Below are 26,757 nucleotides of genomic sequence, written 5' to 3'. Positions count from 1 at the left end.
GTTTGAAAAAGGCTTTGTTTAAGAATTTAGTTTCTTTTCTCCCTGTCTGATCCCATTTTGACCTCTCTATCTGGTTGTTCTCCATCGGCGCTCAGGAGTGCGCTAGAACAAGAGATACAGGCACATCGATGTTAAGACGCACAGAGATAAACAAGATTTCTAAGAACAATATGTACATAAGCTGAGAAATAAACAAGAAACCACAGCTGAACAAGACATGGCTGCCAAGAAATGTACTTGCAGGTCAAGATGTTCTCTCCTGACACACAGACATATAATGATTAATTTAATAAACTTGGTGTGCTTGTAGAACAGCTTTGTACAAAGAAGATTCTCCTTTTAAGAAAATCCACAGAAATTCCTTTCACTTTGTGTGTGTCCTGACAGATATGTTACTTAGTAATATATTGTATATGTATTGTACACTGCAATATATTGTTTGAATAATCTTATCAAAGAACTGATATATAAAAATGACAAATTACTTGGTGAAATTTTATCTGGATGAATCCAATAAAAACTTGCGGCCAAAGGTTGCATAACTAGCAATGTTGTGCTGAAAACTAATGTTTCTTTTATTGCTGTGATTTAACCCCTTCTGTAATTTAAGAATAGGTCAACATGGTCAACATGTTTGCATTGAGGTCCCTGTACACTGTTAGAAATAAAGGTTCTGCGCAGGTACATTTTTTGTTTATCAAGGTATAAACAAGGTATAAACCCTCAAAGGAACAACAGTGATTTTAAGGTCCAATTGTGAACCTTAAATAAGTTTTTTTCCAGATGAAAGTACATATTTGTACCTTTTCATAACCTAATGGTTTAAAACAGAACAATCAAATAAAAATAAAAAGCCTGGAGACGAGACGGGGTGTATGGAATCAGTACAACTTAGAAAATATAATTTCAGTGATAGAAAGTTTGATGAAAAGTGTTGAACTTTTTGCAAGTGCAGTATAAAATAAAAAAAATGTCAGTTATCTGAATTTGGCATGGGTGTCAGTTACAAAATTTTCCTCTCATCAATAAATAACATCAACTGCCTGACACTAAACGTATACATTGAGTAATTTTTTTTAAAGCACATTCCTTTAAACAACAAATGATCTGTTTTTAGAAACACGTACTGCTACATGTTTTTCTTTTTAGTCACCAGAATTCTCTATTATACTTCAGTCTGTTGTCTATCTTCATTTCTAACTATATAAGATGGCAACAAATCCAGAAGCATTGCTGTACACTCTTCAAAACTTTGGACAAGAGGACCTGAAAACATTCCAGTGGCATCTGATTAATGGTGTGGAAGGATTCACTCCCATCCAAAAGGCTCATCTGGAGAATGCAAACAGACCTGACACTGTGGATCAGATGGTGCAGAGATATGGACACAGCAGAGCTGTAGAGATCACACTGGCTATCCTGAAGAAGATGAACCAGAATCAACTGGCTGAGGAGCTAATGACAAAACCCGGTAAAATATGGGCGGGGGGTGGTTCTGAGATTCAGCTTGCTATACAAGGTGTCTGGTAGCCTAGGGGTGGGAGAAAGTGAGCCATCAACCAGAAGGTTGTGGGTTCAAATCCCACAACTTACTAGGTATACCTGGTTGTGACCTTGTGTGTAAGGTACTTAATGCTCCATTGCTTCAGACTGGTGATGCTGTGCTGCTCCCAGATTGGCATAGTTAGGCAGCAAAATGAGTTTTTCTAGGACCAGTAAAGTACATAACATAACATGTGCACTGCAGTTATGAGTGCTAAAGGGTTAATAAGTCTGACAGCTTTGGGCTAGATTTAACGGCCCTCATTGTTGGCAGTCATGTACCAGAGGGAGGTGGTTAGAAGAGGTGATGTGTAAGGATCTCTGTAATCTTGCCAGAGCACTTACTGACCATACTGTTGCACTGTTTTGATTAAATGCTGGAGAATTGGTTTAAACCAATGATGCGCCAAAATGAAAAAACAAGATAAAACTGAAATTCAGGACACACTTGACACACTTGGACACACTGAAATTCAGGACACACTTATGTGTGTTTAAATGTATGCTTTTTACTAAAAAGTAATTAAAATATAGATCAAATCATTATTCACTATTAATCACTATTGATAAATTTTCAAAATATCAGGGTATTAAGCAAGTGGTGAAAACTAAATTAGCAATCATTGTGTACTGTAAACATACAGACTAGCGTTTATAAAACCAGTTCCAAAAAGATGAGACAGTATGTGAAATACTAATGAAAATATAAAACACTGATTAGTAAAGTGATTAGTAGTCTTAAGGAAGGGGCTTGGGGTCCCCGGGAATGAGCTGGAGGAAGTTGCGGGGGACAGGGTCACCTGGGATTCTCTGCTCTCCCAACTGCTACCGCGACCCTATCTGGACTAAGCGGTTAACGATGATGATGATGATGATGATTAGTAAATTGAGTTTGACTTGTATTAAACTGAAAAAAAGTATAAACACAATATTTTCTGTTCTACTGTAAGAATTTCACTGTTTTTTTGTAAATATGCTCATTTCAAATTTGTTGCGTGTAACATGTTCAAAAAGGTTGGGACAGGAGTACATTTACCACTGTGTTACGTCAGCTTTCCTTTTAACAGCGCTCAATAATGTGTAGCTGAGGTATTATTACTTTTTTTATTATTTACTTTTCCATGTTTTATTGTGTTCGCCATAATAATTTTGGGAATATTTGTAATGTGAACTTCACTAAAACTTTACCTTGGTTTTCTAATTGATGTGTTTGTGTAGTGAAAAGTTAGTAGTTAAATAGCTAGACGTTTTCTCTTAAAGTTTTGGCTCCTCCCATGTGTTGTAGCTGGGGCCTCAATGTGGTAATTTTAGGCTGAATATGAAAGGTTGACTCAACAGAACAAAGTAAATGTTTCCACTGTGCATCAGTCCATTTCTTATGAACTTGAGTCCAGAGAAGTCAGCAGAGTTTCTGGACTTCTGTTGATATATCCACTGTGTGTACTACAGTCTTAACGAGCCATTTGTGGATTCAGCGATGGACAGTGGTTATTAACAATGGTTTGAAAAAATATTCCTGAGCCCATGCAGTGATATAAATCACAGAAACATGTTAGTTTGGAATGTAGTTCAGTCTGAGGGATCAAAGGTCACAGACATCCCATTGTGGTTACACACAGATATCTCTCAGGATTTCATGATTTTTTATGCACCATTCAGGGTGAAATACCTAAAAATCACTTGCTGAGGAACATTATATTTCAACAGTTGTATTTTTTGCTGAAGCATTTTTTGGCGAAGCGGTGAGCCTCAACCCATCCTTTCTCATAAAATTATAGACTTTAACTGGATGCTCTTTTTATATCCATCCAAGTATGATTGCATCACCTGTTTAAGATGTTTTGAAGATTTCACAACATTCTTAGTCTTAAATTGTCCCAGCTGTGTTGGAATGTGTTGCAGACATCAATTTCAAACTTAGTGTATATTTACAAAGACAGTGAATTTGAAACAGAATAACATTACATATCTTGTCTTTCTACTGTTTTTCTCTATAAAATCTCCCAGCTCAGTGATGTCTAGTCATTATAAGCTAAAGCAGCGTGCCTGAGTGAAAGTGCACGCAGTGAGCAAAATACATTCTAAGCCACTTACAACACATACTACGCAACTGAACACGCTCATAATGGTGGTGTACTATTTTTGACATGCTAAGTAATATGGTAGGTTTTGGAAGCAGCCATTCTCTTACCAGTGCAGCATGTGGGCAGTGTGTATGTCTGTGGCAGACAGCTAAAGTTTTTGTGTGTTTGGGGGCCGCCATGTGTAATTACAGAATAGCAATGCAGTAGGTGTTTATAACAGACGTGGACTGCAGAGCTAATCTACCACTGCCATGAACTTCACATCCCCAAAATATGATAAAAGCTGCTATAGACTATTTCTGGCTGAGTTTAGCACAACAGAGTCACAATAGAGTACTAAAATAGGCTGAGAACCCCTGGTTTAAAGAAACTATAATTAGCAGACAAGAACTGACTGAAATGCATTATAATTGGTATTTTAGAAAATATTGTGTAAACCCAGAGAAGAACTGCTGTAGAACAAATAATCTAGAATAAACATGTACTCTTTTTCTGGATATGCTACAATATCACCCCCCCCCCAGCAACCCCAACAAAATTCCTCACCCCCAACAAAATTCCTCACCCCCAAGGACCACAAAGTTTTTGAACTGAGCTGGGGTCCCATATCACAGAAACATCTTAAGTCTGAAATGTTATCTTATCTGTTTAGTCACCATGACAACTTTATTTAGGACTGAATTTCGGACAGTAGCTATTACAGAATGAGAGTTCCTAACTTCATTATCTCATCATTAACTCCAGATAAGAAAACAGTATCACACAAACATCCTCACTAGACTAAACCTCCTAAATACTGTCCAAACTTTAGGATAAACCCCAACAGGGTCCTAACTTCTGTTTAAGGTCCGTTTCTATGGTTTTTAGGCAGCTGTCAGGCAGCATAGTTCACTACCAGCATAATGAGCTCCATTTATTTCTACTGTAAAACGCTGCTTTCACTGTGAGATGATTTTCTTTTCTAACTCTGCGTTTTAAAAATCAGACACTGCTACACGATCTTTACCGTCCCTCTGATCACCTTCGTGTGTTAATGATGATGAAATATTACAGTGATGGTGGTGAGTAATGAGGAGACGGAGCTGAACGTGTGTCTGTTTATTAGGAGGAGTAACGTTAACACGCTCGGCTGGGGTGGTACTCTTAAGGGTACATCATTTAAGGTACACAATTGAGCCTTACTACCATTACTGTACTTTGGAAGGTATATTTACATTGTTTGTACCTTGGTGTGTTCTGATACAGTATCTTTACTCTGACAGTGTACAGCAGAATTTTTTGTTAATGTTTACTTTTAAATGAAAAATACTTTATAAACAAATAATGTGAGGGATGTTTCTGTACTACTGTATTCTAGGTGTGGGCAAGTCTGGAGTTCCTGTCAGAGGTCAGGGTGGCAGAGGACTGAACTTTCAGATTGTGTATAGCACAATAACATCATCCACTCAGCATTTAACAGAGTTACTACACAAAGCAGCGCTACAAAAACATAAACCAAATGCAAACGACTAAGCGCTGATTACAGCGGCTACAAATTAATAATTCTCTAAAACTGTCATACAGGCTTTAACAACAGTTCATAAAGGACAATCAGTTCATACATGCACACAACAGCACACGATAAACTGAATTAACTCTACTGTCCTGAACACACTGCGCTCATTAGCAGCCAGAATGAAACTCCTTCTTCTCTAATACAGCCTGTTTTAATAAAAGAGTAAAATACCAAACTATTAGAGCTGGAGTTTGCAATGTGTTGGAAGTTGTTTGTGTCACTGTTATCAAGGAATTACCTGAATAATTGTATAACAGGTACTATATAATAATAAAAAACGTCTAAAATACCTTTACAGTGGACATAATATGACAAATGATTCTGGTAACACTTTATTTTAAAGAAAACATATTAGATTTTTAAGGTCCCATTTGTTGTTCAGTAAAGTCCAAATTAGATGCTTCTAAATGTTTTTTTTTTTCACTGTTTAACACTGTAAATATGTTAGTATTTTATTAGTGTTATGTTAGTGCATTATGAATATAAGTACATAATTGGAGGCCTGTCATGTGAAATAATTAAGAATTACATTATTACTTGTAATGCACAAAAACACTGTTAAGACATTGTTATGTACATTACTGAGCATGAAAGTCAATTATCTTATCAATACAGGATTGGCAACATCAGATTGGCAACATTTTGTTTCTTAATGCTATAGGTAACAATAAGTGACCATATATTTAGAGGCTGAAATGTGCTAAACAAGCTTTTAATATGTTAATTTGCATCCAAAGTTCTATCTATACGTTTTTTTGGTATTTTGATATTTTTGATAATTTGATGCTTTGAAAAATCTTTTAAAATTTCAAAGCATCAAAAATATCTCAATTATTTCAAACTTACTGAAATATTCTAAATGTGCATGTCCATAGCTACAAAAAATTATCTTTAGAATATGGGACACAATTTGACCTTCTGAAAACTTGTTTGACATTTTTACTTCTAAATAGTGATGACTAAAACTATAGATAGATAGATAGATAGATAGATAGATACAAAAACTATAATTTTATGGATGTCTCAGCAGAGTAGCCCACCGATAGTTTATCTTTTTAAACCTCTACAACCTGGCCAAATGTCCAGGAAAGCTCCAAGTCAATGAAAATTACAAAGTTTACAAATAGTGGGTTTCCCCTCAAATATAACATATAATGCATCCTGACCTGACTACATATAGGCTGTGTCACAATCTGAATATTACTGCATTAAATTGCAAAAGCATGATTGATTGTGTACTAATTTGACATGATATTTTGTACAATATATGTGGTTTGAGACACAGACCACATCTTCCCTGCATGTGAGTGAGAGAGGCAGAAAAAGTGAGGGGGTGGGGCATGATGACAGGACTGGAACTGCACTTCATCTGCTTCAGTTGATGGCAAAGATAAATAGATAGAGAAAGAGAGAGAGAAAGAGAGAAAGAGAAAGGAAGAGAGAGAGAGAGAAAGAAAGAGAAAGAGAGAGAGACAGAGAGAAAGAGAGAGTGAAAGAAAGAGAGAGAGAGAGAGAGAGAGAAAGAAAGAGAGACAGAGAGAGAAAGAGAGTGAAAGAAAGAGAGAGAGAGAGAGAGAGAGAAAGAGAGAAAGAAAGTGAGAGAGAGAGAAAGAAAGAGAGAGTGAGAGAAAGAGAGAGAGAGAGAAAGAAAGAGAGAGAGAGAAATGTGTGTATGCCTAAAAACACGCATGAACATAATGGAATGTCCTAAGCTTTATGTTAGTGCAGGTTATGGAGATGACTACAGAGAAAAAGGCCTGATGTAGAAGAGTGATGCTACTCATGAATGACACAATATAATATAAAATAGGTTCTCTTTCAAACAGATCAACAGTATTCATTGAAAAATCAGATATTACAACAGCAACTATGGTTAAAATACTCCCTTAATTCCACATCCTTTTTATCAGCAAAAGTAGCAATGGCCAACATAAAATCATAATCATAATCAAAAAATCGCAACACAAAACAGCAAAATGATCGAAATAAATCTGCTGTTTTCTGCAAGATCCTCTGTGTACTACATGTGACTGTGTACTACATGTGACTGTGTTTTCTCTGTTCAGCAGAAGAAGCTTACAGGAGGGAAGGGATATTTACAACAAATTTTCTACTGACTCAGCTAGATAATAATTACTAAGACAGTTTTTTTTCTGTTTTCTATTTCTCCTGTCTGGCCTCAGGTGCAGAAAAAAGTGAAGCGGTAACTGGTAAGAATACCACAGCCTCCTCCACTGCAGCTCACACTGGAGACTCAGTCACTGCAGGTAAACTCAGCTCATCACCACTGTCACATTTAATACTGCATTACAGTGAAAATCTGTTTCAGCTTGAACACCATGGTCTGCATATTGTATTAGCAGTGGGGCAGGTAATTGATTCTTAGATGCACCGCGATGCAGACATGGACAATTCTGAATCGATTCACAAATGTCAAAAACTGATTTTCTAAATTTTCATTGATAACGTAATGTTGATGGAACACAAAAGGGGAAACTTCGAAGAGTGGAAGTGCAGCGCCCGGACATTCTGTAGCATGCACGTAACAACTCTGACCGGCACCTTCTGCATTAAAAGCTGGCGTATGGAAGCACTTTGGCTTTTATGAAGTTAAAGGGAAGAAGGACCTGGACAAGAGCCACACTATATGCAAGTTGTGTCACACTAAACTAAAATGTTTTGGAAACAGGACAAACATGAGAAACCAAACCACCCTCCTTGTGTTTCATGTTGGGTTAGTGTTTCTTGGACGTTGAAGTACCGATTCAAAATAAAAGAGCATTTTTATCTGCATCTTCTTCTCCCTTGATGATTACTTTTAGTATATACTTCAAACATTTATTTAAATGTCATAGTTCTATGAAGAAATACCTCACACAGAAGAAAGAAATCAGGTAGTTCACAAAGAGCATTTACATAAAAATTGCTGACTGTCTTTAACTGTGTGGGTACAGCTTTGTTCAACAATTGAGTTTGCTCCATTTTCTAAACCGTTTATCCTTCTGGGTCACGGAGGGGAGCTGAGGGCCTATCCCAGCAGTCACTGGGCGGAAGGCGGGATACACCCTGGGCAGGTCGTCAGTACATTGCAGGGGTCATGTAAACAGCATACTCACATTTCTTAAGATTAAGGCCTAGAAATCCAATAAAGAGAGCTGGATTTTAGCTCAGTAATGGGGTTATTCAGTGTGTGTAAACCTTCACTCTGATTTGTTTTGACGGCAACAACACACTTTTGGATTGACACTAATACCAACCACATACTTGAAATTAAGGACTGAAATATTCTTCATTTCTAGATAGTACATGAATATTTTCCACTGAAGTGACTGACTTGATGTTAAAAAAAAAAAAGCTGTGACGTTTGAGATATACCTCACATTTATGTCACGTCTTCTTCTGTGAGTTTATTGGCAAGTTGCAAAGCAGAAGTCTGATTTTTGTCTAACTCATGTAGACCTGGAGTTTCCTTTTATCTGATTACTCCAGTGCATGTAAATGTGGAGAACGAATTACTGATAAAATCTGATTTTCTGCTGTTATCATATTATTAAGGGCTTGTAAACACACTCATTGTTTGTATCTGCAACATCTCATATGCACACATTATCTAGGCCTTATAGATATGCTTCTATCTATGCTTATCCTCCTGAGTTGCAGGGGGAGCTGGAGCCTATCCCAGTGGTCACTGGGCAGAAAACACCCTGGACAGATCCTCAGTCCATCACAGGGCCGACACACAGACATGCATTTTAGTATCTCTAATTGGCCTGAGTGCATGTCTTTGGGCTGTGCGAGGAGCACCCATAGAAAACCCAAGCAGACAAAGGGAGAACATGCAAACCCCACACAGAAAGTACCCTGGTTGCTTGGCTAGGGTATCAAACCCAGGCCCTTCTTGCTGTGAGGCGACAGCGCTACCCCCTGCACCACCCATAAAAATGACAGCCCAATAAATAAAATATACATTTCATACATTGGAGTCAACAAAGTCACTAATAAACAATATCAAGATCAACAATAACAATATCAACACCCTAAACAAAGTATTGTCCCAATAAATCAATAACAGGCATCAAACAAAATTATGAATCATTTGTGCCATACTGAAAATTTTGTTGGGCCAGAATAAAAAATCAAAAAACCCAAAAATGTCAAAATCGAAAAAAAATGTTTAGAGAAAAATATGTTTTTTATACTGGAGAAAAATAATAAATCACTCAAAATGACCAAAAATGATTACTGATTTAAAATGAAAAGTAAATGCATGAATAAACCAGAAAAACTGCCTAACTTTCACTCTCTGTGAGCCAAACTACACTGAGCTTGACTGGCTGTGTCCCCTAAATTAACCTTTTTGTACCAGTACTTTGGACCACTGGACGATGGTGTTTAAGCCAATACCATTAGAGCATTCTAATCTTATTAGAACAAGATATTATGTACTTTACTAATCTATTTACTGACTGTTAATGTCTCTGTGTCAGTTGCTCATGAGAATAGCTGACAAAGCTTTAGTGTCGCTGTGTTCTTGTGAAGATAAACAACGCTTAAATGAAATAGAGAATCTCACAGGACAAATCATAAGGATAGTCACATAGACACACAAATCCACCAATGAAACAATAAATAATTCATGAAAGAAAGTGACAGTAGATTGTTGCTTTGACATTTCTATGTAACTTATTTAAGTTATTTTACTAAAGGAACATTGTCAGGATCAGTTTCACAGACCACTGATTATGCAGCAAGTTGACTTTTTTATTGTTTTTGGATTTGAGAATGAATAGAAAACACATTTTATTCTATCGTGTTATCAGGTCTCACTTTTACAGGCACATCATATCATATTTTGAGTTTCAAAATATATCCACAAGAAACAGCACAGATTGAAGACTCTGTGTTCTCACTGCAAATAAACACAAGATCATTTCATAAAGGGTAAAATATCATTTTAGAATATGCAGTTGTGTAAAATATTTGCTCACTCTAGACCTTTTTTAATGTTGTATTACAAAAGCTATTTGTCTTTTTTCTTGTATTTATCTGCCAATAAATCCTACATATTTGAGAACGAGTGACAAGTGGGTTGGAGTATCCAACAATGACTTCTTCTTCTGGCTAATTTGCGCCACCGGCTCATGATGCAGTCATATACAAAAAGGGAAGTATAAGACAATGCAGTTATGTTGTTTCATGTTCGTCTTTGTAATGATGACAAATGCTTCGCTAGGCTAATTGCAGTAACTCTAACTCTTGATAAGCTGATTTACCTCATAAGAAATACCTTGTTTCTTATTTCTTTCACAGAAGATCAACAGCACTGCAAGTCCACCCTCAGGCAGCTGTATGAAAGTGTACTAATTGGCAATTCAAAAACAGGCCATGCAAAGTTCTTGGAGGATATTTACACTGATCTCATTGTAGTGCAGAATGAAAGTGGAGGGGTCATTCACGAACATGAAGTGATGCAAATGGAAATGTCCCCTAACCGACCTTCTGGTGAGGAAGTTTGTGTCAACTGCAGTGACCTTTTCAAGGTCCAGCCTGGTACCAGTAGACGGAACAGAAAAGTGTTGACAATGGGAATTGCTGGAGTGGGCAAAACTGTGTCAGTGCATAAATTCGTACTCGACTGGGCGAAGGGAGAAGAGAACCAGGACATAAACTTGATTTTTCCTCTTCCTTTCCGTGAACTGAATCTGCAGAAAGAAAAGAAGTTCAGTTTGATTGAACTACTGAATCACTGCTTTTTTTCTTCAAAAACTGAACTGAAATCTCTCCCAGAGGATGATGGTAAAGTTTTGTTCATTTTTGATGGGCTGGATGAGTGCCGCTTTCCTCTTTACTTTGAGGATGGAGAGGAAGTAAAAGATATACATAAGAAGAGCTCAGTGGGATCACTGATCACAAATCTTATCAACAGAAATCTGCTTCCCTCTGCTCTCATTTGGATAACGTGCCGACCAGCAGCAGCCCATCTGATTCCCAGGGATTACATCAATCTGTTGACTGAAGTACGAGGATTCAATGATGAACAAAAGGAGGCATACTTCAGCAAGTACTGTAATCAGGATATGGCAATGAAAATTGTTTCACACATAAAGAAATCAAGGAGTCTCCACATCATGTGTCAAATCCCAGTGTTCTGCTGGATCTCTGCCACTGTGCTTCAGCCTCTGATGGGTCAAGACAGCAATACGGAAATCCCCACAACCCTGACAGGAATGTACATAAACTTCCTACTGCAGCAGAAAAACTTAATGAAAAAGAAATACAGTGAGAAAACCACAACTGTTGATGCTGAGCACATCATTCTGAAGCTTGGTAAACTAGCCTTCTGTAATCTTGAGAGTGGTACTCTGAATTTCTATGAAGATGATCTCAAGAAATGTGGCATTGATGTCAGTGATGGCGCTGTGTTCTCAGGAGTGTGCACACAGATTTTCAATCAGCAGAAAGGCGTTTCTGAGAGGAACATTTTCAGCTTTGTGCATCTGAGTGTTCAGGAAAGCCTTGCAGCTTTGTATGTGCATCACTCGCACTACAACAAGAAAAGGAATGCATTTAAAAAGGAGACATTCTAGAACAAGCTTAGATGGAGGAAAAACAGAATAACAGATCTTCACAAGTGTGCAGTAAAAAGAGCTTTGCAGAGTGAAAATGGAAACCTGGACCTTTTCCTCCGTTTTCTTCTGGGCCTCTCACTGGAGGACAGTCAGGGTGTCCTAACTGAACTTCTGCCGAATCTGAAGATCAAAGCAGAGAGTGACAGTGACACAGCTGACTATATCAAGATGAAACTGCATGAGGAAATATCATCTGACAGAAGCGTGAATCTCTTCCACTGCCTCAGTGAACTAAAAGACAATTCACTGACGACTGAAATCCAGGAATACCTGAACTCAGGAAATCTCTCAACACAGAAATTCTCATCTCCACAGTGGTCAGCTTTGGTGTTTGTGTTGCTGATGTCAGAGGAGACTCAAGAAAAGTTTGAGCTGAAGAAATACAGGCCTTCAGAAGAAGGACTGACCAGACTACTGCCAGTGGTGAAAAACACAAGACGAGCTCTGTGAGTAAAATTTCCATTTCAATATTTTAAACATTGTAAAAGAATTTCAAATATTAAACATAATTCACATATGACTAACATATAGTGTTTTCCATGCTTTTATTTTAAATGGCTTAAGTGCTGATACAATTCAGAAAATAAATTTAGGAAATGAATAATTTACCTCTAAATAATTTATATACACTGTGCACTAATATTGGTTTATGGTAGGGTTGTATGTATCTCTAATAGATACTAATAGCTGCAGGCTAATAAAAATCTAAAAACCTCAGTGGGTAGAATTTCATGTTATGGTACAGTAAGAATCTAGTATTTTTCTTCTATGCTACAGTGAACTCCTGGTATGTAAATATGTAAATGAGTACTATTATTTAATTTCCGGTACATACTTTGCAAATACATAGTAATTTGTATGGAACAACCAGGCATACCATACTATAAAATAAAATGCTACTGTACTGTAATTTCCCAGTATTTAACAGGTGAGTATGAAGTATTTACAAGTAACATGTAATACATACTAATGTCTAATGCATGTTGCTTATTAAAGTACATAGTAATATGTAGTTTTGCAGGGCTTTTAAATAATTTTGGGTGCATACTTAAATAAGTACCAATTTGCATATGCAAAAAACTGTAATATACTTGCCACATATTACATACTACATGTACCATTCTTCACCCCGTTGGAATGGTAAGTACTCTGTAGTACTGTTGTAACAGGTACTTCATTGTTAAGTATGTATTCTTTTGTCCTTGGAGCATGGAGACAATAATTAAGCAATAGAGCACGAGAAGGAGTGTGTTATCGTAAAATAACATCTCAGCTATGATTTGGTCATAGGCACGAGCCGAAGGTGGGTGCTGTAGATCATCAGAGTTGTGATGTTTTTCGCACACACAGCCTTGAGTGTTCTATTGCTTTTATACAACAATTAAATAAATAAAGTACGAAATTACTGGGCTGTGAATGTGGCATTTAGTATGTTTTAATGGTAACAGTTCCTTCCGCCAAATTATAGTTCCTGAACAAGCAGCTTGTTGCTATGTCAGCGTAACGAACTCCATCCACTCGCTGCCTAGCCGGCATTTTGTTCTCCAGCTCCTTATACCAAATTCCCAAACTGACATTACCACTGAGCAGCTATTCAGTCAGCAGCTGTGACAGAAGAACACCTAAACAACCTGGAATCAGCCAGAAATTAACCCAATACCATTCACCAAATGTGTAGTTTCATCTTCAGAGTCATAAAGCCATAAAACTGCCGCAATATCAGGTTTAGCTCGTTTTGTCAATTTTTGCTAGATTAAAATTAATGTTGTCTTGTTCCAGCCAGCCTGATAAGTGAGGTAACAGTCAGATAAAGGGATAAGGGATAAGGCAGGTAAGTGAGGTGTTAGAAGAAAATGCTGGTTAAAATGCTTGGCATTAAAACAGGGCTTGCCATTGTTATATTTAATGTGAGTCCTGGTGGAACAAAGGGTTACAGTTGATAAAAAGTGATTCCAGGTTAGCACTGCATGTTTTTGTTAACAAGGTGACATCTGTACACCAACCTTGATTGATATAAAAACAGATTCCACCACCTGTTTTCTTGCCTGAGGCTTAGTGAAGCGGTCCACTCTGTAGAGGTTAAAGCCGTGGAGCTGGAGCGTGCTCTCCAGGGTAGACTCAGTGAGCCAAGACTCAGTGAAGCACAGCACATCAAAAATATGTCTGGAAAACTATGGCTACAAAACATAGGCAAAAGACTTAAGAACCTGTCAGACCAAACTGAGAAGTTTGCTTGTTTTTAATGGATGGAGATGGTCTTCCAGGAGCCTTTACACAAATTTCTGACACTCTAATAATAAATTTGTAACTGTTTATTTGGTATGTTCATAATTTTGAATCAAATCATAAACCACAACTTACAGGTTTTAGATGGAAGACACATAACATACTACTTAAGCAAATAACAGAAGCACAAGCTGCAGTATGTGGTTGCTGTACTCAAATATGACTTTTGTCTATTCGTAAGCTAAAAACTGGTCTATGAGTACTTGCTCTGTGAGACTGTTTCCCTTAGTTCTGGGTTAAGAAACAAATAAAGCAGTTAACTGCTGGAATCAAAGTGATGTCGCCAAACCATGTCAGTGCATTTCATGGTTGAAAGTTAACCTCTTAAAATCCCAGGCTTAGTACATACTAAGGCTTGTTTTTTAGAAACTACAGGGACTTCAATGCAAACTGATTGCATAGATTATAGAAATGTGTAATAAAATTCTGGGCCTGCCGGCAGGCCCTGACTGTTTCAGGAGTTCATATCAATAATTACATTACAGTTTTAATCTCAGTCTTATTGTCCAAATAATTACAAATGCAAACACATTTTGTGAATCTTGACATCATTTATCACTACGTTTTCTTTTCCTTCTGTAGCCTCGCTGACTGCAGTCTCACGATAGTCAATTAAATATAAATAGTACACTCATTTGAGTATATTGTACACTGTAAAAAAATTAAAAAAAAAGGGTACAATGTTTGGCAGCAAAAGTTACCAGACAGTTCCTGTAATTTTACAGTAAAATTTTGCACAGTGGATTGCTGTAAAATTACAGCTTTTCCTGTAAATATTCTGTGTAATTGTACGGCCAAAGTTTAGTAGAATTACAAATTTTCATAATTAAACAACATCTCTAGAATGTATTACAATCCTGGAAATACTGCATAAATACACTTAAAGTCTATAGTTTGAGGACTGCTACCTTTAAAATAACAGTGTAATTAGGTTAATTCATAGAATTGCTTAATCAATCTACAACATGCACCTATTAAAGTACAGATTTTTAAAGTAAAATAAAGTTATTTAAGTTAATGGTCACTTTACTGTCTTTTCAATCCTGTTAAAAAAAAATTAACAGACATAATCCTACAAATTTACAGTGGATAACAGTTAAATGTTGATTGATCTTCCTTCCAACTATTACAATGTACTGTTTATCCACAAGATACCATTGTTACAGCATTGGCTTCTACTGGTTAAATACAAAAGTATGCTGACAATACAAACCCCGAAAAAACACAATATAAAAAAGAACCTGTAATTTAATAATTTTCTTAAACTTTTATTTAACTGACAAAAGTACAAAGAAATTTTTAATATTTTGGCTGACCAACTTAATTGTTTTTGTGAGCATAAAAAAAAATTGAATTTGATGCCTGAAACACACTCAAAAAAAGTTGAGACAGGGCAAAACAAGAGTTAAAAGTTTATAGAATATTCAAGTTACTCCATTTTGAAACATTCCACAATAAGCTGGTGAATTGGTAACAGGTGAGGGTATCATGGTTGGATATAAAAGGAGCGTCCACTAAAGGCTCAGTCTTATCAAGCAAAGAGAGGATTTTCGTGAGAGAATTGTCAAACAGTTCAAGAAAAACACGGCTCACCACAAGACTGCAAAGAATTTAGGTCTTTCATGATTTACTGTACATGATATTTTGAAAAGATTCAGGGAATCTGGAGAAATCTCAGTCCATGTAGGGCAAGGCTGGAAACCACTGCTCAATGTATGTGATCTTCAAGCCCTCAGACGGAACTGCACGAGAAGGGAGGGAGCAGTTCAGGAGTACTTTGGAAAACCATTGTGCGTTAACACAGTCCACCTCTACATCAGGAAATGCAACTTTAAAACTCTATTGTGAAGGAGAAAGTCGTACATCAATTCTGTGCAGAAGCATAGAATTCTCTGGGCCCGAGCTCATCTCAGACGATCTGAAAGACAGTGGAAATGTGTGCTGTGGACAGATGAGTCCATGTTTCAGCTTGTTTTCGGGGAAAAATAGATGTCGAGTTCTCCATTCCAAAGATGAAAGGGACCATCCAGATTTTTATCAGTGTAAGGTGCAAATGGCAACATCTGTCATGGTACGGGGGCATCAGTGCTAATGGAATCGGTGACCTGCATATGTGTGAAAGGTACCACTGACACATTTATTGGGATTTTAAAGACACGTATGCATCAAGACGTCTATTCCCTGAAAGTCCATAGTTATTTCACCAAGACAGTGCCAGGCCTTATTCTGCATGTGCTCCAACAACATAGCTTTATAGACAGATAGTGTGTCTGCCTTACAGGCCTGCCTGCAGTCCAGATCTGCTTCCTACTGAACATGTATGGCACATCATGAAGAGCAGAATCAGGCAGTAACAACCAGTAATAACCAGCATATTAATAACCAGCAAAAACACTTTTATTGCCAAGATAAATAGTTTTAAACATTTGTCTATGCTGCCTATGACTGTTGCGCAGTACTTTATTTAAGGTACTTCACTGCAGACATTATTTCACTAAACACTGAATATTATAACTTGTCCAAATACTGATGATAGACGTCAGTAAACTTTTAGGTTTCTTCTTTGTTTCTGTTTGCTTGTAGCTAACGTTTACTGCATCTCTCTCTCTCTTTGATTCTCTACTTCTTGCGCCGGCTCTCCCTCGTGAATAACTCTCTCTCTCTCTCTCTCTCTCTCTTTCTCTCTCTCTCTCTCTCTCTCTCTCTGTCTCTCTCTCAGAGCTATACTCTACTGTTCCCTTCCTGTGTGTCCTCAAGTTTACGGCTATTCAAACACTCATACGGCGATTCCTCGGCCGCGGTTCATTCTGAAAGGAGCCCAAAACTTCACTCACAGCTGCATTTTCAAACGAGCCCCGTTTGGCCTGAAAACCTCTCTCTGTCTGCGCTCTCTGTCCGGGTTTACAGCTATTCAAACACTCCTGTGATGATTCGTTTATCCGCTCATAAGGCCGTTCATTTTCTCCTGTCTGTAGTCAGTCGTTTTGAGCGCTACTGCCGTTTTCAAACGAGCCCAATTTGGCGGCGAAACAACGACCCTGGCAACTCTGGGGTTAACACTCCAGCTGTGGTATTGTTTTGATAACGTTAAATCCGGACACTTAGCCAACTCATCTAACCCTCCTGTTAAATCACTAAATCACTAAAGTTAGCTTAATACTATTAGCTCACTGCCACTAACACTGCTATTCGTAATAAAGAAACTAAATGCAGAGTCAGCTGTTTTCACTCGCAGCAAAGCAGCAGGTATGTGAAAAAAAGTCATTACTTCAGTGCTAAACATGAAGACATGGTGTGAACAGGGACTTCAGTGCAGCCGGGCTGGTACCTTCCTGTGTGATTGTGTGAATGATGCTGTCCTAATTACAGCAAACAATGTTCTGTATTTTTAAATAAATGCACACAGAGCAGGAAAAATGTAAAACAACTTTATTGGTCTGTATTTTTACACTGATGACCGTGTTTTACCCTGTTAACTGTGCTTTTACAATGATAACTACTGCATTAACACTCAAAACTCATCATAAAAAAATGGTACAACCATCTTAAAAAAACAACAGACTTTGACTGTATTTTTACAGCAGATTTGTGATTTTCCTGTATTTTACAGGTATATTATCATAAAAAATACAGAAAAGAACTGTATTTAATTATGGCCAATGTCTGTAAAAAAATATATATCAGTGGATATATATATGGATATCAGTAAGAACAACCTGTATGATTCAAGTCATTTAGTACTAAATTTGACTGTAATTTCTAACATGGCTACAGAAAACTTAGTGTATACTTCTAATTGTGTTACTGATCTATTATATTGCATTAAAAAGAATAAGTGCTTTGATATCCACTGGACACTGCTACCAGCTAGAGAATGTGTGTGTATATATGGTATACCTATGCTTCTTATGTTGATTCTGTAATTGCCTCTACTTTTATCAGTGCATAATTGACCTATTACAAGCCCTGTCTTGGCTTGTAATAGGTCAGCTTGCTTTTCTTACAACTATGGATGCAGGTCGGCCATGTCAAAAAGTTGAAACCATTATTTTTAATGAGCGTACAGCCACTGTCAACAATATTTGTCAACACATGTTGATATTCATGGACTTTTAAGAAGAGCTACAGTGCACTACTAAGCATTTTGCCATTAATTTGTTAAATGAAATCCAGAACTATAGTGTAGCCACAAAAGATACCTTTGGTGAACTGTTTTGAACTGCTAATGAATCTAGGGGAGACAATTCCCAGCTGTAATGACAGTGAAGTAAAATGAGTAAAGATGACTAAACAGGGATTCAAAGCGGAAAGGGAAAGACACAAAACCTAACAAGCAGCGGCAGCAAGCACTCTGGTCATGGGTGATTCCATTATTAGCAACACAGGCAGCAAATCAGTGATAACATGCTGTCCTCTGGCAGCAGCCAAGGGCCCCCATGAAAATACTAATTAGAAATGCTGTATGTGTGGATATTCAGTAATCTGTTTTGAGATTTATGCTAAAAAAAGGTTGTTTTTTTTTACATTTACTTTGTGATTGTAGTGACCTCAGTGATTTCAATGTACCCCCCCACACCTGGGTCCTGGTTATAATGAACAATTCCATGTTATGTTATGTGATAACAACTGTACAATGAACAATAGTCTACATTATCGGCATAATTTTTTTGAGTGTTGAGAGGGAAAATTAAATACCCTCATGTGTGCAAAAAGTGTGAGGAGAGCAAAGATTTTGTCACTGCACTCCCAAAGCTAACTTCATATTTTTTCAGTCAGAACAGGGCACTGCACAGGCTCAGCAAATCATACATAATTCTAGTGCTAATGTTAGCGTAGATAGTGCCAATGTTCTGGTAATTACTAAGAAAAAGCTAATCCATTAAAAGTTACTAATTACTTGTCTCAAACTGTAATGGGATTACTGTACTTATTGCTTCTTGGAGAATGTTTTTCTGTACCTAATTAGCATATCTCACTATACTGACAGAATTTTTCTTGTTTTAAGCAGGATACAGATGCTGTATCTGCCAATGTAGTGCTGATATAACCCCACTGTTCTGGTACCTCAATAAGACAAGGTTCTGAGCTTTTACTGGAATCACGTCTGCCGGAGCCTGTTTGGGTATAATCAGAGGAAATACATAGCTAGCTGTTGTTGAAAAATAGTTACAGCTCGTACTTAGCAACCTTTTCAATAACACAAATGAAGCAATACCAATAAAACTAAAAACGTACCTACTATGTTACTTCAACGTACTGATTATTGCCTGAAAGTTTGACAGCAAAACTCATAAATACTTAAATAGAGAGAAGAAGACGTCTGAGCCTACCATATCTCTTCAGTGGCAAAACCGGACTGAACCGGATATATTAGGAAGCTGCTTTATAAAATATGCAATAAAAAATAGGTGTTGCTGTGCGCCCATAGAAACATACATTCGATTGTATTCTCTTTTAGAACTAATTTTGGCGAATTCTACTAAAACAAGTTTACTTAAAATAAAGTGTTATTTATTTTTCTGTTACACTGATATGCAAGTAAAAAATGTATAGAAGTAAGTTAATAATCTTACAATATTCTTACAATCATCTCAAAACTTTTACATGAAGTAACTACATTTTAGATTGTTATTCTAGTTGTTTGCACTTGGGGGCCCAGAGCCTCAACTAATTTAAAATTGTAATCGCCAGAACAGTCATCGCAGTCATCCCTCTCATCCTTCACACACTCTCTCTTTCAATATCATCCCCTTCACATATGGATTTCTCAGGGAAAAATTGGAAAGTTGAGGAATGTGTGTGTGCAACTTACAAGACACACTTAAAATTCAACTCTGGATACTTCTGTGTTAGACAACTACAGACCAATCTCAGATCTTCCTTTTATTGGCTAAGATAATTGAGAACGTTTTTTTTTTAATCAAATAGTTTTATCTTAAATAGTTATTTTGACAAATTTCAAATCAGACTTCTACCCTCACCACAGCACTGTAACTGATTATATAAAAGTGTTGAATGATATATGACTGAATAAAACCAATATCTGAATAATACCAAACTAAAAACTAATGTTTGTTGGTAATACTACATCTTAGTGCTGCATTTGAAATAATAGTGTGATAATACTGTAAATAATAGAATACTTCTAAACAGGCTCTCTCACCAGATGACCACAACCAAATAGACTCACTGTGTTTATGTATGGAGCTCATAAATAAAAAAAAGATCTTCAGTTAATAAAGGACAGAACAGACAAAGAGAAGAGACTTAATATTAGTCGATAACACAACTCCCAGGTTCTACCAGGCTCTAAAAACTAAAGTCCTAGTCGGAAATATTGGTGTTTGAGTAGTCTTGGTTCTCACCTTCAGTAGCTATACATCAAAGCATTCACCAAAACAGCCTTCTATTATCTTAGATATATAGCTAGAATCAAAATACATTGAAGCTTTGAAGCTTTTTTACCTCTAGTAGGATGGACTACTGTAATGATTTCAACTGGATTTCCTAAAAAGGCTATTAAAATATGACCAAGACTATGACTCCAGTTCTAAAATGTTTATACTGGTTAGTAACAGAATGGATTTTTTAATAAATTAAGGAAACTTTGAGACAAATTATACAAAAACTTTTCACAAATGCACAGATACTCCAATAATATTTTCTGACACAGAGAAATATAAACAAAATAGAAAAATGCAGAACCACCACCCACTGCTCGAATAAAGCAAGGGCCCAATCTAAACAAAGATTACCTGTGGTTCTGATGCTACTAGCCCTCCATCAATCAAAAGCACCGTCTGGTGTAGGACTTGATTTGTCTCCAACTTTTGATCATATTATGAGTCACAACACTGTGACTATAAAGACATTTATCTAATTTAACTGGAGAAAAAATGTGTGGCTCCGGTGTCATAAGGTGAACATTGAGTGAAGTTGCTTAAAAATATTTGGGCAAAAATATTGAGATGTTTTGGAAGAGAGAATACTTGTGTGAGGAATGTTATTTTATAGCATTAATTTGACCCACTAAGGGAGGGAGTCCCAAATTCAAATGTTTGATTTAAACCTAGCCATAAGGCTAGAAAATTGGCTTAAACAGTGAAAGAGATTGTTAAATACCCATAATTCCCAAGAAAGAGAATTTTTCTAAAGCTATCTTAAAGGAAATTGCTAAAGCTCTGCTATATTTTGAACTTTAGTAGGAATTATTTCACTTTTGGTCCATTTTGTTCAGTAATCTGAGAAAGTACCAAAATGCGTGATCAACTCTAGTTGTTTAAGGATAGAAGACTGAGGTTTGGAAATATATAATAATCATTGGTGAGTAATTATATTTTAGTAAGTGTATCTTGCAAGCTGTAGCCATGAATTGAACAATCTGCATGTATGCTTTCCGCCAAAGGCTCCAAGACCAAGACAAGAACCAAAGGAGACTGGACATAGCTTTGGCTCTGTGCAAACTGAAACAGGAAAATTTCATTAGTGATGACCTAGGCACATGAGATTTGATTAAGATCTTAATCTGAGAAAAACATCTTTCACCAAAATTGAATGTATTTAAAACTGTGCTGACACTTTATTTTGAGTTGTCCTTTTTAACACTCAACAGACTCTCAGTAACATGTCAAAAACATGAGGGTTAGCATTAGGTTTTGGGTTGAGGTTAAGATTAGGTTTAGGATTAGGGGCAGGGTTAGGTTTTGGGTAAGGTTAGGTTTTGCATAATGTAAGTAACATTAGCAACACATCTACTTAATGTAAGTAACGTATAAACAAATCATCTACAAGATATGTACTTAAATATATTCAAATGCTTCACTACTGCTACTTCACTGATATGTTGTTACTGATAGTCTGTTAAGAGTTTATTAATCATCTACAAAGGACCACTCCAAATAAAGTGTTACCAAAACTGCAAACAAATATCACCACTCTAATTGATCAGATGCTTTCTCTGCCTCCAGAGAGATGATCATATATCAATCTTAATGAGTGAAGGGTGAATACATAATATTGAGATATCTTGAAGTGTGCCTATTTGTGATAAAGCTGGACTCATCTGGGTAGACACGTCTCTCTACTAAACAACTAATTCTGTTTGCAAGCATTTTGGTCGGGGTTTTTCGGTTATAATTTAAAATTAAGATTGGCCTCTAAGTACCTTCTTCCCTAGGATCTTTCCCTTGCTTTATGATTAATGTGATATCAGCTTCTTTGATTGAATTGATTGGAGTGTACCATCTTTATGAATGTGTAAGTAGATTGTAGATAAAAACTTTCAAATCAAATCAGGAAATTTCTTACAAAATTCATATGGTGATTGGTGCATAACAATTTAATTGATTCTTGTATTTCTTGTACATCAGTATTGGCCAGTTTTGGCTATCGACTGATATTTCTCTAGCTTAGCTGATCCTGAGAGCTGATCAGTGATGTAAAAAATATGAGCTATATTTTGCCTGATGCACCAGAATATAACTGCTGCACAATTTAAGGTGGAACAGGAAATTCAGAACAGAAACTGGTGAATAGGAATCCAACACACTTTTTCCTGAAGTATATTACACATTTGGGTTCTATTGCACTGTGAACTTGCTGTGTGAATGTGCACAGCTGCAATTAATGCAGTTTGTTGTCAAAGCTTTGAGGATTCATTTCTATTAGCATGTCAGCATCTGAGTTCCAGTCTTTGCTTACACTGCACCAGCTTCATGACCTATGACTTTGGCAGGAACTTAGAATAAAAATAAAATGCATAACTACAAAAGCAATCGCATGTTAGCCCTTTCAGCCTTTTCAGTACATTTAATATAAAGGATCTGATATTTTCCTCCATGAAACTCCTTGGATAAACATGCATGTGAAGCTTAAAAGCAGACAGGTCAGTTATACCATTCAGACTTTGGATTTAAGGTGAGAGGTGTTGACATTTTCATCCATGAAGCTGGAGGACCTTATTATAGGTCCTTTCAGCTGCAGCAATTGCATAGGCTTTGGTTATTTCTTTGGTTAAGCTAGTCTGAGGCACCAGCATGTAACTGCTCCACCAGTTGAGGTGGAAGGGGAAAATTTGAACGAGATGCTGACTTCTGCTTCATTGAAAGTTGAAAAGGCATGAGAAGGAGTGAAGATGTTGCTCTGTTTTTGTTTGACTGATAGGTGACATTAACTCATTGATTCTGTGAAACAGCAAAAATAGGTCAGTATTTTTATCCCTTTAGCTAATGTTTGTGGTGAGCTTCACAATAGCAGTTGTATTATCATTTTGTTAACCCAAAACCCAGCTAACATTAGTTACATTACTTGCTTTTTTGTTATACCATGGCATTTGTCTGTCAATTTGCAAAAGGTTTTAAGTCCACAAAAAAGCTTTGGTGGCTTTGGCAATGCACGTCCATGAATTTTAGGAGTAAAGCTTCTAAAGGAGCACTCAAATGAGGGCTGTATATGTTGTTGAGAATCACTTCTGTGCCTTTAAATGTGGCATAAGTCATTCTCAAAAACATCAGTGAAGTTTAGTTTTTTCATGAATCATTCATAAAATTACTTGCATTATAGGGGAGCTGTTCTGAGACACGAAGATCAATCCAAAAAAAGGATCTAACACCATGTCAAATCTCTTATAATCAAATTAGTACATGATATGTTAGGAATCTGTAGGTAGAATTTGAGATTATCATTATTAGGACTGTACTTACTGATTAATGTTGAATTTTGAGTAATGTTGAGTGGAGTATATTTCTCCAGTAACAATTAAATATTTGCTGTATTTATCAGGAATGATAGCTTTATAACCAAATGGGGTTCCCTCTTGGATTAAAATGCCAACACCTCTCACCTTAAGTCCAAAGTCTGAATGGTATAACTGACCTGTCTGCTTTTAAGCTTCACATGCATGTTTATCCAAGGAGTTTCCTGGAGAATAATATCAGACCCTTTATCTCTTGTTACTACAGAATTCCAATATATTTCTTACTCTAACCACCCCATTATTTTAACAATATGTGAGAATTTTAGCTGAATTATTCAAACATGATATTCAAAACATTTTTTAATCTCCTTTTGCTTGTATTGTAAGAGCTTTTGTATTATCTTTTCCTTTGCAGGCTAGCTTTTTGTAATCTTGGAAAAAAGGCTTGTGAAAATCTGGAATCAGTTTTAACACTGGAAACCTCTTCCCTGAAAGAGCTGGACATCAGTCACAATGACCTCCAAGATTCAGGAGTGGAGGTCCTCTTTGCTGGACTGAAGAGTTCACACTGTCAACTGGAGATACTCAGGTAGGATTTCTCTTAGTTATTGGATTGTTAAACATTGACATTTGTTGTTTGAAAAGAAATGAACGTAAAGTGTGAGGGCCATCGACCTTCTAACAAACACAAAGGCTCATCTCTGAGTATAGCTACCAACTACAACACAGAATAATTAAATAGACAGGACAAGTCTGTAATCTGATGACCTAACCTGAAATACGTTACTTGAACTTTTCTGATCTCACATTTGGCCAGGTTTACCAGCAACTGAGCACTCTTTAGCCTTTCAAATGACTGACAGTTGATCTACATACACACTCCAACATCATCAATATGTGAGCACATTGCTCTGTCCAGCAGTGATTGTATTCATTAAGCATTGGAAGGTAGCTGGTGCCTTTTTTGCGCAGGTGGGTCTCTCTCTCTCTGTTCCACCTAAAGCTGAAATAAAGAATAAGCCTTTTTCCCTCTTCTACAAACTCAGCATCTGAAGACTCTTTCCTTTTTGACATCTTTTGAGAACTTAGACTTAAAATAGTTATTAGTGAAAGTGTTTAGCTGGTATTAAAAGATTTCTTTTTTATACATAATATTATGTTGGAGGTCTGGGGTTGACGGGGATAGGCTTTGGTCCCGACACTATCTTAAAAGGGAATTGCTAAAGCTCTGCTATATTCTGAACTTTGGAAGGAATTTTTTCACTTTTGGTCCATTTTGTTCAGTAATCTGAGAAAGTACCAAAATGCGTGATCATCTCTAGTTGTTTAAGGATAGAGGACTGAGGTTTGGAAATATATAATAATCATTGGTGAGTAATTATATTTTAGTAAGTGTATCTTGCAAGCTGTAGCCATGAATTGAACAATCTGCATGTATGCTTTCCGCCAAAGGCTCCAAGACCAAGACAAGAACCAAAGGAGACTGGACATAGCTTTGGCTCTGTGCAAACTGAAACAGGAAAACTTCATTAGTGACGACCTAGGCACATGAGTTTTGATTAAGATCTTAATCTGAGAAAAACATCTTTCACCAAAATTGAATGTATTTAAAACTGTGCTGGCACTTTATTTTGAGTTGTCCTTTTTAACACTCAACAGACTCTCAGTAACATGTCAAAAACATGAGGGTTAGCATTAGGTTTTGGGTTGAGGTTAAGATTAGGTTTAGGATTAGGGGCAGGGTTAGGTTTTGGGTAAGGTTACACATCTACTTAATGTAAGTAACGTATAAACAGATCATCTACAAGATATGTACTTAAATGTATTCAGATGCTTCACTACTGCTACTTCACTGATATGTTGTTGATGTGTTACTGATACTCTGTTAAGAGTTTATTAATCATCTACAAAGGACCACTCCAAATAAAGTGTTACCAAAACTGCAAACAAATATGACCACTCTAATTGATCAGATGCTTTCTCTGCCTCCAGAGAGATGATCATATATCAATCTTAATGAGTGAAGGGTGAATACATAATATTGAGATATCTTGAAGTGTGCCTATTTGTGATAAAGCTGGACACGTCTCTCTACTAAACAACTAATTCTGTTTGCAAGCATTTTGGTCGGGGTTTTTCGGTTATAATTTAAAATTAAGATTGGCCTCTAAGTACCTTCTTCCCTAGGATCTTTCCCTTGCTTTATGATTAATGTGATATCAGCTTCTTTGATTGAATTGATTGGAGTGTACCATCTTTATGAATGTGTAAGTAGATTGTAGATAAAAACTTTCAAATCAAATCAGGAAATGTCTTACAAAATTCATATGGTGATTAGTGCATAACAATTTAATTGATTCTTGTATTTCTACCAGGGTAATGTGCATGTCAAGAGTATCATGATTAGAGATAAATATCAATTGGTTACGTATCAGTATTGGCCAATTTTGGCTATCAGCTGATATTTCTCTAGCTTAGCTTATCCTGAGAGCTGATCAGTGATGTAAAAAATATGAGCTATATGTTGCCTGATGCACCAGAATGTAACTGCTGCACAATTTAAGGTGGAACAGGAAACTCTGAACAGAAACTGGTGAATCGGAAACCAACACACTTTTTCCTGAAGTATATTACACATTTGGGTTCTATTACACTGTGAACTTGCTGTGTGAATGTGCACAGCTGCAATTAATGCAGTTTGTTGTCAAAGCTTTGAGGATTCATTTCTGACAGCATGTCAGCATCCGAGTGCCAGTCTTTGCTTACACTGCACTAGCTTCATGACCTGCTTCATTGAAAGTTGAAAAGGCATGAGAAGGAGTGAAGATGTTGCTCTGTTTTTGCTTGACTGGTAGGTGACATTAACTCATTGATTCTGTGAAACAGCAAAAATAGGTCAGTATTTTTATCCCTTTAGCTAATGTTTGTGGTGAGCTTCACAATAGCAGTTGTATTATCATTTTGTTA

The 26,757-nt window shown here is 36.7% G+C and overlaps 1 pseudogene; it reads left to right on the top strand.

The window, feature by feature from the left end:
• The first annotated feature begins 1,209 nt into the window (after positions 1 to 1,209).
• Positions 1,210 to 26,757, top strand: part of LOC118803540 — a 70,569-nt pseudogene continuing 45,021 nt past the window's right edge.

Source organism: Colossoma macropomum, unplaced genomic scaffold, assembly GCF_904425465.1.
Source record: "Colossoma macropomum unplaced genomic scaffold, Colossoma_macropomum, whole genome shotgun sequence".
NCBI classification, from domain to species: domain Eukaryota; kingdom Metazoa; phylum Chordata; class Actinopteri; order Characiformes; family Serrasalmidae; genus Colossoma; species Colossoma macropomum.
Note: the sequence above shows the minus strand (reverse complement) of the source record. Positions and strands in the feature narration are given on the sequence as shown.